The sequence below is a fragment of the Cupressus sempervirens genome, chromosome 5, assembly GCF_028749045.1.
Source record: "Cupressus sempervirens isolate cs-2001-9-10 chromosome 5, ASM2874904v1, whole genome shotgun sequence".
NCBI classification, from domain to species: Eukaryota; Viridiplantae; Streptophyta; class Pinopsida; order Cupressales; family Cupressaceae; genus Cupressus; species Cupressus sempervirens.
In genome coordinates, this window is record NC_143122.1 from 1,054,536,530 (window position 1) to 1,054,555,758 (window position 19,229).

General features: G+C 34.5%; 1 pseudogene; it reads right to left on the reverse strand.

The window, feature by feature from the left end:
* The window catches only part of LOC149559579 (pre-mRNA-splicing factor cwc22-like), a 46,627-nt pseudogene extending 39,741 nt beyond the window's left edge, over positions 1–6,886 (reverse strand).
* Between the last annotated feature and the right edge of the window lie 12,343 nt (positions 6,887–19,229).

Consider the following 19,229-nt stretch of genomic DNA (forward strand, 5'->3'; position numbering starts at 1 on the left):
TCAACCATAACACAAATATCATCTTTAAATCTATTTACAATTGTAGGTGCAATTCTGAATATTTGTCTCATTTCATTCTGAAATGTTTTCATTATTAGGTTTTCACTATCCAATATCTTATCTACTGGATGTCTTCTACATACATATGTGATCTTCTCTATTGTACATCTATCACTACTGGTTATCTCTGTGACTAATAAATATGGAAATACTTTAAACACATGACAAAATATGTGATTGATTAGTGACTGAAATCTTAACATACCATTCTTAGTCCTCTTGATCTTTTCTAGGTTCTCAAGTAGTTGCATTCTTAGAATTTCATTGAGGTTTACTTTTTCCTTCTCAATACATATCTTATATGTTGCATAGATGAATTTGGCTAATAATTCATCAATCTTTGAACATGCACATATAGAGTAGGCAATAATTCTACTCAAGAACCTTACATCATCTTGCTTAATGGTGTTGATCACCATGGCATTTAACCTAAGGGATCAAGAAATGTTTCCCAAGGTTCTACTGCTTATATATAAGTAAAATTTGTATCAACCATAAGATAAATGTCATCTTTAAATCTATCTACAATTATAGGTGCAATTCTGAATCTCTGTCTCATTTCATTCTAAAATGTCCTCATTATCAAGTTTTCACTATCCAATATCTTATCTATTGGATGTCTTCTACATACATATGTGATCTTCTCTATTGTACATCTATCACTGCTCATTATCTCTGTGACTGATAAATATGGAAATATTTTAAGCACATGAAAGAATATGTGATCTACTAGTGATGAGAATCTAAACACACCATTCTTAGTCCTCTTGATCTTTTCTAGGTTCTCAAGTAGTTGCATTCTCATAATTTCACTGAGCTTTACTTGTTCCTTCTCAATACATATCTTATATCTTGCATAGATGAATCTGGCTGATAATTCATCAATCTTCTGAACTTTCTCATACAGAGTAGGCAATAATTCTACTCAAGAATCTTATATCATCTTACTTAATTGTGTTCATGTGTATAGCTCACAAGTTTCTTCATAACCATGTTTTCACCTATAGGTACAATGCCTTGTTTGCTAAGAGCAATTACCTCATGAATAAGGTTGGCAGAAATATAAATTACACTATCTTGCATCCATAGTTTCCCATCATGTATTCAACTTAATATGATTTGTGTCCACTCATCTGTGTCTAATTTATGGTAGAAATGATATTTAAACAGGTCTAGTTCCTTCAAGTGTTCAAATCTAGGTTTCATAGTCATATAATGATTGAAAACTAATTCCATGTCCTTGTTCATATATTCACTCCCAATAGATTCAAACTTACTATTAAGATAACTTTCTATATCTTCCACATATACTACATTATTCAGAGTAATGGATAATGATGAGTTAGGGTTTCCTTCTCTTTCCAAAAATAGGGTTTTCTTCGAGATCACCTTAACAAGTCACTTCTAAGTGCTCTTTGGATGTATTCACAATGAAGTATAAAATCAAGTCTATACTCCATTTATTCCATCAACTTGAACTTGCATTAATTGTGTACTTTGAAAACACAAAAAAGTTGTCAATTATCTTCTTTAATCAAATATTTGCTCAAGATCATCTATCCGATCTTTAGATGCCACCCGAGGTTTACTATAGCCTCTTTTCATCATGACAAAGCTCCTCAAGACTTCACTTCACAAAATGCTCTGCAAAACATAGTTTTCATCTTTTTCTATAGAATTAACTTTCTCTTTAATACTAGTAACTCAATTCCTTCATAACTTGTTTGGGTAAGCTCCAAATTACAAGCAAGCTTAGATCCTATCTAAATTTATCTTGATACACCTTTGCCAAACTTAACTACCTCTAATTCGATCTATGTATGAATTTCTCAAACTCTTGTACTGTGAACAAGCTTAATTCAACTTAATTGAATCAAACTCAATAACCGACTTTGATCTTCTTGTTTCATCATCTAACTTATCCTTTGAGATGTCCAATCCTTTTACAAATGCCTCATTAATTTCTTCTCAAGGTTGACTGACTACATTCCTTTGTTCCTCATTGTCTTTGTTAGTTCCAGACTTGCTCTCATGGTTCCTTCTGACGTTTCTTCCATCATTTCTTCTATTCTGAAGTTTTTGCCCATTCTATAATACTTTGCTATATGTCTGAAGTTGTTGCATAACTAACATATTGGTGTTCTACTTCTAGGATTTTGTTGATCATTAAGTGCATGACAATTATAAGCTATGTGTCCAAAGTTACATTACACTTATAACACATGATCTATTTTCTGTCTTCATAAGGTCTTCCTTCTTTTGATGTCCTTTCATTAGATCTTCTTATATCTTAAGGGTTAGTATTCCTAGACATTTTACTATTTCTTTTATCATTATCATACAGTTTAGGTTTCCTATAATCAATTGCTTTATGACCCATACCATAACAATTATGACAATAAAAATCCTTAACATGATTAAATGACTTATTTGTAGAATCTATTTTCATATGACCTATACCTAATTTCCTTAGGAGATTCCATTTACTTTAGGTCATCAATTATTTCAACTTCCTTGTCTTGTCCAATTTCTTTGGATTTATCAGAAGATTGACTAGATTCAATCTTATCATCAGATTTACCTTTTTCTTTCAAATCTAATCTAATCTTAGGTTTCTTTGCAAACATGTTAATTAGATAACCAAGACCAGTCTTATCATAAGTAGGTATTTGTATTGACATTGAATCATCAAGCTTTTCTCTACTAGAATAAAGCTTCTCAAGTTGCTACTTGCACTAAGTTAATTCACCCTTCACAATAGTATTATACTTATGAAGTTCTTCATGATCTTCTTTCAATGTTTCAAATTCAAATGTCTTCTATCCCAAACCTAGTCTCAGATCTGAATTTTTAGTCTTCAAATTAGATTCAACTTTACTAGGATCATGCTTTAAAGTCAACTTAAGATTTGTAATCTTCAATTAATGCTTCAAGATCTTGTACTCTGTCTTCATCTTCGAATAATCATCATCACTAGTTCCAGATTTAGTAGATCTAGGCTTGGATTTGAGATGTTTATTTTTTTCCTTTAGTTGTCCAATGTATATTTTGTAGTCTTCATATTTTTCTTTCAACTTATCTCTTTCTTCAGTAAGGAGATCAATTTTTTCAAGTGCCTCTTCAAGGTTCTTCATCAACTGTTCCATATCCATAGGGATCTTACTCAAGTTGTTAAGCTTCTTCAAAGTAATTGCACTCTAATACCAATTGTTAGAAATAGTGATTACTAAGAGCAGGGTTGAATTAGTAATCTAAAAACTTTAGTAACCAACTAGATATTATTTCTTACTTTAAACCATGCATAAAAAAGTAATAAAGCAATTCTGAACAATAACAGTAACCATGCACAAAGATAACTCATAATACCATATTTTGTTAACTAGGGAAACCCTTGCTAAGGGAAAACCCTAGTGGGGATGATACCCACTAGATAATATATCGATATATAAGTTACTTATTAGAAGATGGACCATGTTAGGAGTCAATGAGAAAATTTAGTATAAGAAGTGAGACTTTGATTCCCTGTTAGGAGATTCCAACCCTATCAAGAGTTGTAGTACAATACATGCAAGATAAGCCTACTGCTCAAACATGCACTTCCAATTACAAGAAGAGCTCACTACCCAAACAAGTAATTTACTTCTGGAATAGGTACTATAACTTCTTTCTCAACTTATCTCTAATCTTCAGCTCAATCTTTGATCACAAAATAGCTTTTATAAAACTTTTCATTTATTTATTTCATAAAAGTTCACATCTAATTGCTCACCATAACAACTACAAGATAGCACATACAATCACACTTCTCATCGTGAGATGTCCTTTGCATAAATACCATGTCTTTACACAAATTTTTTCTAGGTTAGCTAAGACCACAATAAACTTTTCCAACTTAGAGTAAACATCTACGATGCCAGCCATAATTGGACAAGTAATTATTTTGTAAACAAATTAAACTTTTCCTTCAATTTTGTTGTCTTGTTTCACTAAAACACAAATATCTCTTTTCTGTACACTTTATAGTGACTTCCAAGGTTATACACATCATCATCAACATGTCTACAATCTCCATCTAACTTTGCCAGTCATAATCTGACATCAGCAACAAGTTATAAATGAAACAATACACTGTTGTATACCAAATTCAAACTTAGCCAATTTTCTGAGTCCCAAAAGCTAAGTATCTTTATTTCTAAGGTTTCCTATAATTGTGTACATAATGTGTTTCCATAAATGACAATAATTACATATCTCCATTAGACAATTTTCAACAATAGTTGCCCCTCTTAAACAACAAATGATTTTGCAAAGTATATTCAAAGAACTCACCATGGAAATTGTTCTTATACTCCTTGCATACCTTCTAAATGTCTGCAAAGTCTTCATCATCAACATATAGGTCCTTGAAGCTATCAATCCCATTGCTCTGCAACTAAACCTCTTTCATTGTTAGGAGTCTCCTACTTAGTGCATCAGCTACCTTATTCTACACCCCTTTCTTGTGCTTGATGTTAAAAGTATACTCTTGTAGATATTACATCCATTTCATGTGTTTGCTACTAAGTTTGTCTTGGGAGTTGAAGAAACTGGGTGCTTGGTTATTAGAATAGACCACAAACTCATTTTGAAGCAAGTAATGCCTCCACTTCCTTAAAGCTTGGACTAGAGCATACAACTCTAGGTCATAGGAAGAGTACTTCCTCTTTTCCTCATTCAACTTCTCACTATGAAAAGCAACTAGCCTTCCCTATTGGCTTAGGACTACCCCGATTGCCACATTGCTAGCATCACACTCCACTATGAAGATCTTGTCAAAACTAGGTAAAACATGAATAGGTTGAGTTGCTATCTTCTTCTTGAGTGTCTCAAACCCATCATCTGACCAAGGAGTCAAATGAAACCTTATCTTTATTCCTCCTTTAATAGTGTCTAGTATAGGAACACAAATAGCACTAAAGTGTTTGATGAACTTTCTATGGTATTGGGCCAAGCCATGAAAACTTCTCACCTTAGTTGCAACTTGTTGGTAAACATATTGTTCTTCTATTTTACTCTTTGAATGCCTAATATTCTTGAACAATATCTAGTTACAATAGTTAAGAAATCATAGCTTAGTGATTGACTTCCCTCTAAATTCTTGGGTATAGCTCCCTCGAATTGTGTGATTTTCAATGAATCATGTTTATTCCTAAATCTAAATGGGGTTTGTTCTTGACCTATGAATAGGAGAGGTGAATCAAGTTAGGCCTAAAAAGGAACTGACTTAGGCAAAGTTTTGAGTCTTAAAACTAATGAAGTCTGTGAAATCACACATCTTATAAACTCATAGAGATTGACGAATGTTAACGGATTCTATCTATGAATCAAATACTTAAGTAAAAACTTCTAACTTTAATAAAGAAGAGAACTAACTTGCAAGAAAACACAAGACATAATCTCTTTAAACTTTCAATAGTACTACTATTATCTACAACTTATTGCATTGAATAGACGAACAAAACTTTGTTTATCCCTTAACTCAATTAAACTAAAAGAGATATCCTAAGTTATCACAAGAACAATGGAATAGTAAATAATCCACATAAAATACATTCAACTCGTCTCTGCAATATGAAGAATCTCACACCAAAAATTAGTCAACCTTCTATTAATCTTTCAATTAGGTACATAAAGGATTCTAAGATGACTGTTACAAAATGAGACTCAAATCGGTTCAACTCCTCAAAATTGACAAATGGAATGGAGCTAATTGTTAGATACAATCATCACATCAAAATATGAAAGGGAAAAATAAGAATCACTTTGCTTTGTTTCCTTTTTTTGACTTTGCCTCATAGGATTTGGTGGCAACAATTATTGGGATCAACTCTTCATATGTATGAACATGAATGCTAGTGTATCTTAAGAGCCACTTGGAATGCTCTCTAGCTAGATCTTTGATGGCATTTAACTGGTCATGTATCTCCTCTACAAATATGTGTACACACTAGCCAAGCTTTTGGAGCTCTAACACTTTGTTTTGGTAATCAAAAGACTTCTCTATTAGGTGATCGAAATGATTAGAGAAATTCTTTTGAATGATGGAAACTCCAACTATCCCTTTCCCTTGTCCAATAGATTGGGAATTTGTATGTAGGCCTCTTAGTAATTCATAGTCTCTATCCTGATCCTTCTTAAATTTGACCTCCATTTCCTTTAATCCTTCTTTTGCTACTAGGATCATTTCAGATTTGAATTACATACTTTGTAGCCATTCAAATAAGGGCTCATCTCCCTTTGGCATAATCTTTGCCTCTATAGCTTCCTTTTCCTTCATGTGGATGGTCATTTTCAATAAGGAAATACAATCCTTGCTCTTGGCTTTCTCTACTGATAGGGTAGCTTGGTTAGCTGAGATATTATTGTTCTCTATTTTGAGCCTCACTACTACATTACCAATTTGCTTTATTATTGCAAGACCTTCAAACTTGAATTTTTCACTCTGGTCCCTACCAATCTACCCGAAGTGTTTGTCTTCTTGTAGCTGGGAAATGATAGCTTGAATGTCTATGGTCATAGGGTCACTGGTGGTTGACACTCCTGAGAAACTTGCCAACGGGGTGAATAGTTGCCTGATGAAGCAATTAAGTTCATGAATTTCTGCCTTCATTTTGACTTTAGCCAGCTTAAGGCTTTCAAGTTGTGCTTCTATCACATCATATGTTGATTTCCATAGGCTCACCTTGGTGTCATGTCTAACATATCTGAGGTCTATAGAATGCAATGCAAAGTCCTCTGCAAACATGTCTTCAATTCTCCCTTCCTTAGTGGGTTTAGCAATCTCCATAGTCAAATGCCCTGTATCAGGATCTTGGCCAAGGATCGATAGGATCTTCTATTTCTTAATTTTACTCAAATCTAATCTAGAATGGATAGCTAGAGATAAAGTTTCTTTATTTGAGGGTCCCGCTTCTTTCCTCTTTATCCAAGGTGTCTTCTCGCCATGATTATGTGCTACTCACCTTAGATGCAGTCCCGAACATATCTACACTGAACATTTTTCTTTTGACTAGAGAAAGGGTTCCTTGGGACCTAGGAAATAAGTTTTTAAGCTTTGGGACTATTCTCTATTTTTGTAGTCTTCTTTGTAGCATCCTCAAACTTAGTAAACTTACTCTCATTCCTTCCACCATCTCCAAGGTCCACTACGAAGGTCCACTACTTGTATTTTGGGACTACTTGGTAGGAGTAATGCATCATTCATAGATGGGATCAAACTATTATGGGGTGAGAGGGCCACCATGACCGCACTATCCTTCAATTCCTCTTCTTCTTCTTAGCCTCTGTTTCAATTCTGATCACTAGTACTAAACAATCTTGACAAATTTTATCAAGGGGGATATTCTCATTGGGATGGTTGGACACCTCCACTGACTTGTTGAGGAGGCACTTGATTGATGGAAAGGATTGTGCCTGAGGCACCACTTTGGGAAGAGAAGGTTGTCGCTACATTTAGAGATGCTTGGGCAGTCGAACCTTTATTCTTGTTTTTCTGCATCGTGGTCCACTCGACCCATTTTCTAGTTCTCTTGTAGATTCTAGCCATCATCATATCTAGTTCTTCCATAGCTTCTTTGTAAGGTTTTGAGCTTATTGGAGTGCTCTTTAGCTTAGTCAAGTAAGTGTTTTTATACATGTTCTAACTGTTGCCTTCAACTCCTTCCACCTCAATGTTAATCTTATACATTTTTACTTAGTCAACTGTCAGTCTGGCAAAGGCTCGAACTCATCTTTGCAATTAGCTCAATAGTCCTTAATGGTAGTAATGTGCTTTATCATGCTCCCTATTTGCAAGACATCTCTGGAATTCCCATTTGGGTTGAACATGGGCCTTAGGACTTCATACATGTCCAAATTATATTTCTTCTTGAATACTTTCATCATGTTTTTGGCATTAGACTGGGTGTTACAGCTAAAGGCTCTGAATTTCATGGGAAATTTGCATCCATTCTTCTTTAGGCTCCCACTTAGTATATTCACTTGTAGAGCTTGCCTTATGATCTTGATCAACATGATCATGTCACTTGGATACCTTGGTAAGTTTAAGGGGAACCTATTAAATGCTGCAAGACACAAATATGAAAGTGATGAGAACTAAATGAAGAAACATCCAAATTGGCTAATGGTGGCCATGGATTTTAGTTTAAATCTCCCTTTTCGAGCATTCTTGTAGCTCCCCACAAATATACATAGTAAATGCATCATTCACCTTAACATAATCTGAATAACTATTCTATAATTGTAGACATGGATAGAATTCATAAGATTTAACATCATGAAGGAAAGTTTCTAATCTTGGGAGGCCAGGCCATAATTGCAATGAGGTCAACATGTAAATCAAGAGGGAATACATGTAGAATGTATCATAGAACTTGACTGTCTAGAGAGCATTGGACATAATTTCGCTTACCTCTTGATCCCAATTAATGTATTGGGTATATGAGAAAATTACATAAACTAAAAATAAATGTTGCTCAACAAAATTCATAGCTTATACCTCACCTTTCAACCTATGCAGGAGGACCAAACTATCAATGATTTTTGGCTTAAGGTTTGTGCCAAAAAAGGTTTTGGGAACTTTACTCTTATCACTCTATGGTTTCTAGAACCATGTCCTCCTGATTTCTTTCCTCTAGATCATCTTTTTAGATAAGAATTTTGAGATGGCTCCACCAAAGCCTAAATTGGATAACTCCTCTCCCTTTGGCACCTAAAGGTAGTTCACCACTATTTGAATATCAATTGAGATTAGCACTGTTTCATTGGGTCACACAATTTACCTGGTTTCTAGGTTGTAGTGAGGAATGCATTTATAAATCAACTCAGGGGCTTGGACCATGACTAGGAAACTAGCTACTTCAATTAAATTGCATCCTTGAAGCTTCTCAGTGATGGGATGAATTAGTTTAGATCTCAACCTTTTTTGGAATTCTACCACATCAAAGAAGTGAAGAGAATTATCTGTGAAGTTCTGCAATGCAAACTTGACCCCAGTTAACCCATCAAAACTCGCAAAATTGGTTGCCATGAGTTCATGAACAAGATTTTGATTTGAGAAAGCAAATGAGATAAAGAATGTAATAGTTATAGGTTTTTCCAAAGTTATATGTATTGATAGAAAGAAACATCAAAGAAAAGTTGTAACTAATTCAACTGCTTATCCATATATATATGAGTCTCAATTCATTCGTTGATTTTTAGAATTCACACCACATGAATGAATTTAAGGAAATACCCATTGGATAGTAAATGTGAGAGTTCAACATACATGTAGAGGTCTTTTCACTATTCCATTTAACTCAATGGTAACTTTCTATGTTTCCACTACTTAATTTTCTGTTTTCTTTTAACTTTTAGAAAGTTACCATTAGGTTACCTCGTTGAGGAAAATCCACCAAATGAGATCCTTGCTATGTTTCTTCTTCTTTAATGATTTAATCCATTCCAATATCATCCTGACATGCTTCACATCCAATATATAACAGAAGAGTTGATGGAAACCCTAGCAAAATTGTATGAAAATCCCTCCACTTCAAACAACATATTTCTCATGAAGCATTTATTTAATATGAAAATGGTAGAAGGTGGATCTGTTGTAGATCATTTAAATGAGTTTAATACTATTACTAGTTAGTTATCTTTTGTGGGTATTAATTTTGACAAAGAAATTAGGGCTCCCTTGATTTTGAGTCCTTTTCCTAAAAGTTGGAATACCTTGGTAATAGCTATAAGTAATTCTATTTTTGGACCTAATACCCTAAAATATGATGATGTGATTGGTGTTATTCTGAGTGAGGAAACTCGTAGGAAATTCTTAGGTCGATCTACATCAGAAAATGATTTGAATGCACAAAGCAGAGGCAGAATGACTGAGAGAGGAAGTAATTCTAAAAATTATGCGAAATCAAAAGGAAAGTCAAAGGGGAGGAGGTCTCAATTGAGAGGACCAAATGACTATTGGTATTATGGTAAAATAGGACATAACAAGAAAGACTACTAGTCTCGAAAGAAAAATGAAGGAGAAAAGCAAGATGGAGACAAGGAGGAAAATGTGGTAAGTAACAAATCCAAAGAGGATGCTTTGCTTCTGTCTTTAGAAAGTGTTGATGATTCATGAGTTTTAGATTCTGGTGCTTCATTTCATGCCACACTTCATAGAGGTTATTTTATTGATTATGTCCAAGGTGATTTTGGGCTTATTTATTTGGGGGATAATGAACCCTGTCAAATTGTTGGAAAGGGAAAAGTCAAGATTAAGTTGCAGAATAAGAATCATTGGCTACTACATAATATAAGACATGTTCCAAGGCTGAGTAGGAATTTAATTTTAGTAGGGAAACTCAATGATGAGGGTTGTGTAGTTACTTTTAATGATAAAAATTTGAAGGTTTCAAAAGGTTCCCTTGTAGTAGCAAAACATGTGAAAGTAGGCACCTTATATCTTTATACAGATCATATTATTCCTTCTACTTTAATTATTTCAGAGAAACAAAAATGTTCAAGAATAGTTGTTGTAGTTGAGTAGGGAGAACAAATAGCTGCTCTAGATTTTGATACAGCATTGTGGCACAACAGACTTGGGCACATGAGTGAGAAAGGTATGAAAGTACTTCATCTAAAGAAAGTTTTACCAAGTCTAAAATGTGTTAATATGGATTTTTGTGAAATTTGTGTGTATGAAAAATAAAAGAGAGTGAGTTTTGTGAAGACTGGGAAGGAAAATAAAAGGGAGTAATTAGAGTTTGTGCATATAGATGTATGGGGACCGGCTCAGGTATCTTCCCTTGGTGACTCTCATTATTATGTTACATTTATTAATGATGCAACTAGAAAAGTATGGGTTTCTTTCCTTAGACAGAAATTTGATGTATTTAAAAATTTTAAGAAATGAAAATGCTTGGTTGAAAATAAGACTGGTAAGAAATTAAAATGTCTTAAATCTGATAATGCTGGTGAGTATTGCAGTCATGAATTTGAATATTATTTTTCCACTAATGGTATTCGTAGACAAAAAACTATTCCAAGCACTCCATAGAAAAATGGAATGGATGAACACATGAACATGACTATAATGGAGCATGCAAGGAGGATGAGGTTTCACGTTGGGCTGCCCTTACACATGTTGGTGGAGGTTTTCAATACTATTGTATATTTGATTAATAGAGGTCCCTCTACTCCATTTTATTAATAGAGGTCTTATTTTGGTAAAGAGGTGGTTGGGGGTTCGACCCCCACTAGCCCAAGTCTTCCATCCACTTGCCAATGATGTGTAAATGCCACCATGATGTCATCAGAATTCAAAATGATATTTTTTTACCTCCAAAATTCAAATTCTCATAACTTTCACATATGAAGTTCATTTTTGACAAAACAAACATCGTTGGAAAGCTTGTGATGAGATCTTCATTTTTAAATCCATTGTTGACCACTTTTAAGATGGTTTGATTTTGCACCTTATCTAGCCCTTTGGTCTTCCTATTGACCAAAAATTTGACCGATTGTAACTTGCATGAACGGTCTCCTTTTTGCTCCGTTCAAGTTACATTGGAATCAGGATGCTGAGATATTTTTGATGGTGCAAAAATTTGGAGATTTGAAGACACTTCAATTTTCATTAAAATTATCCATTGGATCAGTAGCTAGGTCTAACATGGATCATATTAAGGGGCTAAAATGCCAGTTATCACATGCATTTACATAGAGAATTTGGGGGCAACAAAAAAAATCCTTGGTATGAAGATTTGTAGAGATAGGAAGAATAGGAGATTGACACTATCTTAGGTTGATTATATTGAGAAGGTGTAACAATGTTTCTTTATGGAGCATACTAAAGCTATTAGCACACCTTGACCTAATCATATGAAGTTGATCAAGGAAATGTGTCCAAAGATACAAGAAGAGGAGGATAAGATGTCCAAGGTACCCTATGCTTTAGTTATAGGAAGCATGATGTATGCTATGGTATGTACAAGGCTAGATATTGAACATATAGTGGGAGTCATTAGTAGGTATATGAGTCATCCAAGAATTGAGCATTGGAATGTAATCAAATGGATTCTTAGATATTTGAGAGGAAGATCCAATAAGTGTTTACACTTTGGAGGCTCTACTACTGATTTACAAGGATATGTTGACTCAAATTTGGTAGGGGATATTGATACTAGGAGGAATACTCCAGGTTATGTATTCACTGTTGGTGGGGCAGTCGTGAGTTAGGTTTCTAGGTTGCAAAAGTTTAATGCTTTATCCACTATAGAGGCAGAGTATGTTGTTGCTATAGAGGCAACCAAGGAGATGATATGGTTTAAGTTCTTCCTAAAAGAATTGGGATACCCTTAGAGGGATAATTATTTGTTTATAGATAGCCAGAGTGCCATTCATCTTGCAAAGAATTCAGCTCTACATTCAAGGACAAAATACATTAAATTTTGGTACCATTTTATTTGATTAGTTTTGGATGATGGATAGTTAAAGTTGGATAAGATATATATAGATGACAATCCAACATATATGTTTACAAAGATCATGACAAGGGAGAAGTTGAATTCCTCTTTAGCTTTGGTTGGTCTTCTAGACTGAACATAAATAAAAGAACAACAAATTTTATAATGGGTTGATCTAGTGGGAGCCCCATGTGGTAGCAATATTGCTATAAGATCAATCTCCAAGTGGGAGATTGTTGTCTAGTGTGGAGTCTGATCAGTCCCCAAGTGGAAGATTGGTAGTTTGTGGTGACTAATCAGAGAATGACTATACATACCTCATAAATTGTTTGGCTTAGAAAAAAAATTGGGGTACTATTCACCAATGACACAAAATTTTGGGCTACTATTCACCATTCACCAATGGCATAAACTTTTGGGCTAGTATTTTCCAATTGGATATTGTTTATATTCACCAATTTATGGCTGACATGTTGTAACTTGTTTTAACCCTAAAGTAGAAAAAATACTTGTAAAAGGGTTTAGGGTTAGGGATTGTAAGATAAGGCATGATGAAAAAATTGGTTCTTGCAACGGTATTGAGTTGTAAGGGATTATGGATTGTACTTAGGTTGTGATAATTCGATCATAATAATATTGGACTTCCTATTTGGTGGACATAGCTCAGGGTTTGGGTGAACCACATTAAATCTTGGTGTCTTGTGTTCTTTTTGGTGTGATCTATTATTTTTCTAATATTTTTTATATTTGCATGTAATTGTTATTTATGTTTGTGGTTAAATCCTAATAGTACAATATCTCCTATCATAAACTTTTGTGGTCTAATCTTCTTATCAAACAGTTTTTTCACATGCATCTAATGTTGTGTGATGTGATCCACAATTTCTTTCTTTCTTCTTCAAGCTTGCTCAGATATAGGATCCTCTTCTCCAATCCATATTTATAGATGTCATCTTCAATTACTATCCTTAATTTGTTTGTAGCCAATTCTAGAGGTAAGGGAAGACTATCCTTCATTCCATAGACTAGTTCAAAAGGGGAAATTCCAATCGCTCTCTTTAGGGTCACTCTATCTGGCCAAAGGGCCTCGTGAATCTTCTTGTGCTAGGACCTCTGATTATCTAATTCCATCTTTTTCACAATGTTCACCAAGTTCTTGCTGCTAAATTTGGCTTGACCATTCCCTTGCAAAAAATAGTTAGACGAGTGGCTAATTGTTATGCCATATTCAAAACAAAACTTGGTGATTTCAGTGGAAGAGAAATATGTTGCATTATCCATTACCAATTTAATGGGTATACCAAACCTAACTAGTTTATTTTCTTTTATGAATTCATAGAATACTTTGGAAGTGGTCCTTTTTGTGGCCTTTGCTTCCACCCATTTTGTGAAGTAATTGGTTGTAGTGATGATGTAGGCATGACTAGCACTAGATGTTGGGTTAATAGGACTGATGAAATCAAGACCCCATTGTTGGAAAGGACCTTCAATTACCATGGGTCTGAGAGGTAGTGTGGCTAATTGGGGCCTACCTATGAACATTTTAAATTTCTTTGCATTCAGAAACCTAGTAGTAGGCATCTTTAAACATTTTGGGCCAATAATAACACTATCGCAATATCTTAAAAGCAATAACTGAGGATGAGAAATGCCCACTACATGCTTCATCGTGAAATGTTTTCAACAATCTTTCTTGTTTTTGTTTATCTACACACCTGAGGAAAGTTTCATCTAAGGATCTTTTGAAAAGGTTATCATCCCAAATCACATACTTAGTAGCATTTAATTTTAGGTCTCTTCTTTGCTTTTTTTTCAACCCTTCAGGACATTCATCATATGTTAGGAGGTATGTAATATTTTTGAACTAAGGGTCTTGTAGACTTACCACCAAAACCAACTATTTCTCATCCTCTTCTTCAACATTTTTGTTCTCTGCTATAACCTTGCATAAGGTGTTACCTCTCACTAACTTTTTAGGCTTAATTTTAATGTCATACTCTTGTGTTTTATCTACCCATGTCCCTCTAGTATTGCACACTACATCTTGTTGAGTCAACACACTTTTTACTGCTATGTCAGGTACATGAACCACAGAATGAGAGTGTAGGATATAAAATCCAAAAAATTCAATGCTTTGACCACAACAAAAGCATGTTTTTCAATTTGAGAATATTTCAACTCATGGTTCTTTAGGGGTATACTCATGAAGGAAATAGGAGCTTTTATTCCTTCTTTATTATCCTACATGAGGATAGCTAACAAGGTGTGTTTAGAGGCATAACAATAGATCATGAAGTCTAGTTTGTAGTCAGGATGACATAAGACAAGAGCATTAGCAATGGTAGTCTTCATACTTTAAAAGGCTTATTTTTCAGCATCATTCCATTTAAAGCTTGAATTCCCTTTCATCATGTCTAAAATACACTTAATGGTTTCAGAAAAATTAGATATGAACCTTATGAGGAAATTCACTTGTCCAAAAAATGACTTAACTCCTATCTTGCTCACAGGTAGACTTAATCTTTGGATGGCCTCAATTCATTTAGAATCAATTTAGATACCTTCTTGTGATACTATATGACCAAGTAATTTTCCTCTTTTCATGTTGAAAATAGACTTCTTAGTATTTAAAGAGATTATGTGTTCTCGACACCTTTGTAACACCTTCTTCAGATCTTCTACATGATTTTTTCTCTTCTTTTAGAATACAATAAGGTCAACCAAGTATATAATGATGATTCTATCCTTCAAGTCAGCAAAATATTTATTTGTACACCTCTGAAAATTGATACCAAAATTAATAAGGCTGAATGGCATTCTATGGTGTGCAAACATATCCCAAGGAGTGGTAAAAGTTGTCATATGTTGATCTTTCTCTTCCACTTCTATATGATTTTATCTTGAGAAGCTATCAAGCATAGACATCATTTTAGCTTTGGGTACTATTTGTTGTAGATAATCCATGTTTGGAAGGGCATAATTATCTTTCAAAGATGCCTCATTTAGATTTCTAAAATCCACGCAGATCCTTATCTCTCCATTCTTTTTTCTAACTAGTACTATATTTTCTATCCACGTAGAGTGATGAATGGGGTAAATGATTATGGCCTTCAGGATCTTGTTGACCTCCTGAAATATGATGTCTACTACCTTAAAATTATAGTTCCTTTTCTTTTGTTAGAGATGAGCTGCATCAAATTTCAAGGGGATCTAGTGTTTCATTTTCCCACCTTTGTAACTTTTCAAATCTTCATAGCTATAGACGAATATTGTAGACACCTAAATCTGATTACACTGATTTAGTAATCCTATTTAGCTATCTCTAAAGACATCATTAATTAAATTCCTATTTAATTAATCCTTTTCCATCCCCTAGCTGATTAATTTAATTAATCATCTATAGTCCTAATTGATAAATCAAATAACCTATTATTTATCAATTAAATCCTATTCTTATATCTAATTCCAAATCCCACATTTATTAAAATCACTTTCATAAATAAAACTCTCAAATCTAATAAACCCCTAACCTATCCTAAATCCTCCATTTATCCTAATCCACCCCATCCACCCATACTAACTATGCTTAGCCACTAACTCACCCACCCTCATGAATGCCATCCACTTGCACATCTCTAACATCCTTAATCTAATCCTAGCCCAAGCCTAATCCCCCCCGCCCCCCCAACCTTGTCACATTCCTTAAGTAAGCATAAGACTTTCCTAAGCTAAGCAAAGTCAACAATCTCAACTCCCTCCAAAATATCCCGACCACCAAGCCTTCATTGCTCTTTAAAACCCAATGAATGCTCTTACAAGCATTTATGAGGGCCATTTAAGTCCTTGAGCCTCCTTTTTTGACTCATCCATGCCCTTTCCTCCACCCACTCTACCTTTGACATGTGGCACTCTCTGATTGGTGCTAAACAAGCACAATCCATGTGCTCCACTTTGAGTGCATCCTAACGCTCCCTCACCATCTTGCCATCCTTGCATCCTAGCTCTCCATCCCTCAAGCCTCTTGCCTATAAATTGAACCTCCTCCCTTCACAAAAAATCCCACCTTCCATGCAAAGTTATAATGCTATTTTGAGAGCTCATAAACTACCAAAATACCATTATAATGGAAAAATCACTCCATGACTCCATTGTTGAACCCTTGTTTCACTCACCCCATCAATCCATTTGAAGTTTGAGAAATATTATTGAGCATTAATCTACATCAAAGGATGCATCTACAAAATGAAGGAGGCTTTTGGAGTGATCTTGCTCTTAGTTTGCACTCTCTTACACCTTCTTTTGTCTAATCTTATATGGGAATTTATTTTTATGTTTGTGAATGTTTTTCTTATTGCTAATGTTCTTTTCACACTAAATCTTGTTAAAATATCCCAACCACCAAGCCTTCATTGCTCCTAAAAACCCAATGAATTCTCTTACAAGCACTTATGAGGGCCATTTAAGGCCTTGAGCCTCCTTTTTTGACTCATCCATGCCTTTTACTCCACCCACTCTCCCTGTGACATGTGTCACTCTCTGATTGGTGCTAAACAAGCACAATCCATGTGCTCCCCTTTGAGTGCATCCTGACCCTCCCTCACCATCTTTCCATCCTTGCATCCTAGCCGTCCATCCCTCAAGCCTCTTGTCTATAAATCGAACCTCCTACCTTCACAAAAAAATCCACCTTCCATGCAAAGTTATAATGCTATTTTGAGTGCTCATAAACTACCAAAATACCATTATAATGGAAAAATCACTCCATGACTCCATTGTTGAAACCTTGTTTCACTCACCCCATCCATCCATTTGAAGTTTGAGCAATATTATTGAGCATACATCTACATCAAAGGATACAACTACAACATCAAGGAGGCTTTTGGAGTGATCTTGCTCTTAGTTTGCACTCTCTTACACCTTCTTTTGTCTAATCTTATATGGGAATATAGTTTTATGTTTGTGAATGTTTTCCTTATTGCTAATGTTCTTTGCACACTAAATCTTGTTCTACAAATACATCTTGATATTCTACAAAAAAATGTTTGGCACTTTCCTTTTCCTTGGGTCAGTAACATTTTCTGATGTTGATCATTTTGGGACTTTACAGATCTCCAATATTTACTCCCTCATATGCACTAGTGGTAGGCCCCTTTTCTATCCTCTTTTCTTTAATGTAAGTATCATGCCTATTAAAAAAATCTTTCTAATGACACAAAGTATGGGCGAACAATACTACCTTGTAGCTATATTACATCAATCTCCTCTTTTTTTCTTTTTGCGAGGATATTCTTGGTTGGTTTCATTAGGATGACTTTCTTGGATAGTTTCAGCATCTTTTAGAAATAGCTATAGACATTTGTCATCTTCGAACACTTGTCATGCTTCTACATTGTTGGGGATGAAAAGTTGGTACACAATTTCTACATGATACATTTTCTTCTTGAATTTTGGATGAGGAAGTGGTAGGGAGGTAGAAATGGCCAGTGAATCTACCTTAGAGTTCATTTCCCTCGGCACTGATTCAATTGAGAATCCAATGAGCCATTTGATTTCATCCCAAACCCTATTTTTGTAATTTTTCAATTTATGATTGTTTACAAAGTACTACCCCTTGATTTGTCCCACAACAAGCTTTGCATCACCCCGAGCTTTCAATCTTTTTATACCTTTTTCTTTCGTAACTATTATCCCAAGTAATAGGGCTTCATATTCCATTGTATTGTTCATGTTCCCAAATTATAACTTAAATGCCAGGTGTTTAGCTTCTCCTTTAGGCGATATCAATATCACACCCACATCAAAATCAGATAAGGAACAACTTCCATCAAATTATAGTGTCCATACTGATGATGATTCTTTTTCTTCCATAGGAATTTGATCTTCTTTATTTTTGACTTTTTGGTCACTTGAAACATCTCTAGTAAAGAACATATAGTTACCAAATTCAAATTCTTGGTAGAGAATCTAAGCTTTGGGGTCATCTGACTTTAGAGCTATAAATTTTACTTTGTCCTCAAGTTCTAAATTTAATTTCTTGCTTCTTATGGTATGACTACCTAAGACCAATTATATTTTATTTCTCCTCCTAGGTCTCTATAGAAACTTTTACTTAGAAGCAATCCATAGCTAACTGGAATATCTGTGACTAGGATAGTTGGTAATAATTTCTTTTTTGGATGGGAGGCCAATGCTACTTGAGCATCCTTGATTTGTCCAAGTAGGGGGACATGTTTGGCATCCATAGAATAACATCTACCATGCACCTTCTAAGTAAGAGTGAGGCCTAGAGCTTTAACTACAAGATAAGGCATTACATTTTCCAAGGCACCCAAATCGATTATACAATTACTCAACTTGCACCCATTAATATATAATAATACCTAGAATGGATCTAGTTTTTGTCTAGGGAAAGTTGCTAGAACTATGGACTCTTCTTGATAAAAAAGGTTAGATGTTAATGAATCATCTTCCCTTTTAGTGGTAATTTTATGGTTCATGGTCAAATTATCTTCTTTGCAATGATCTACCAATCTTTTTAACTCGGAAGGATAGGATTTCAAACAGTTTATTGGGGAAATTTGAATTCTAGAGTCTTTACAATATTGGATGAAATCAAAAGGATTTTTTTTCTTACTTTATTGAGAGGTTGTGGTTCCTTGATCAATATGACTAGTACCTGAAAGAGAG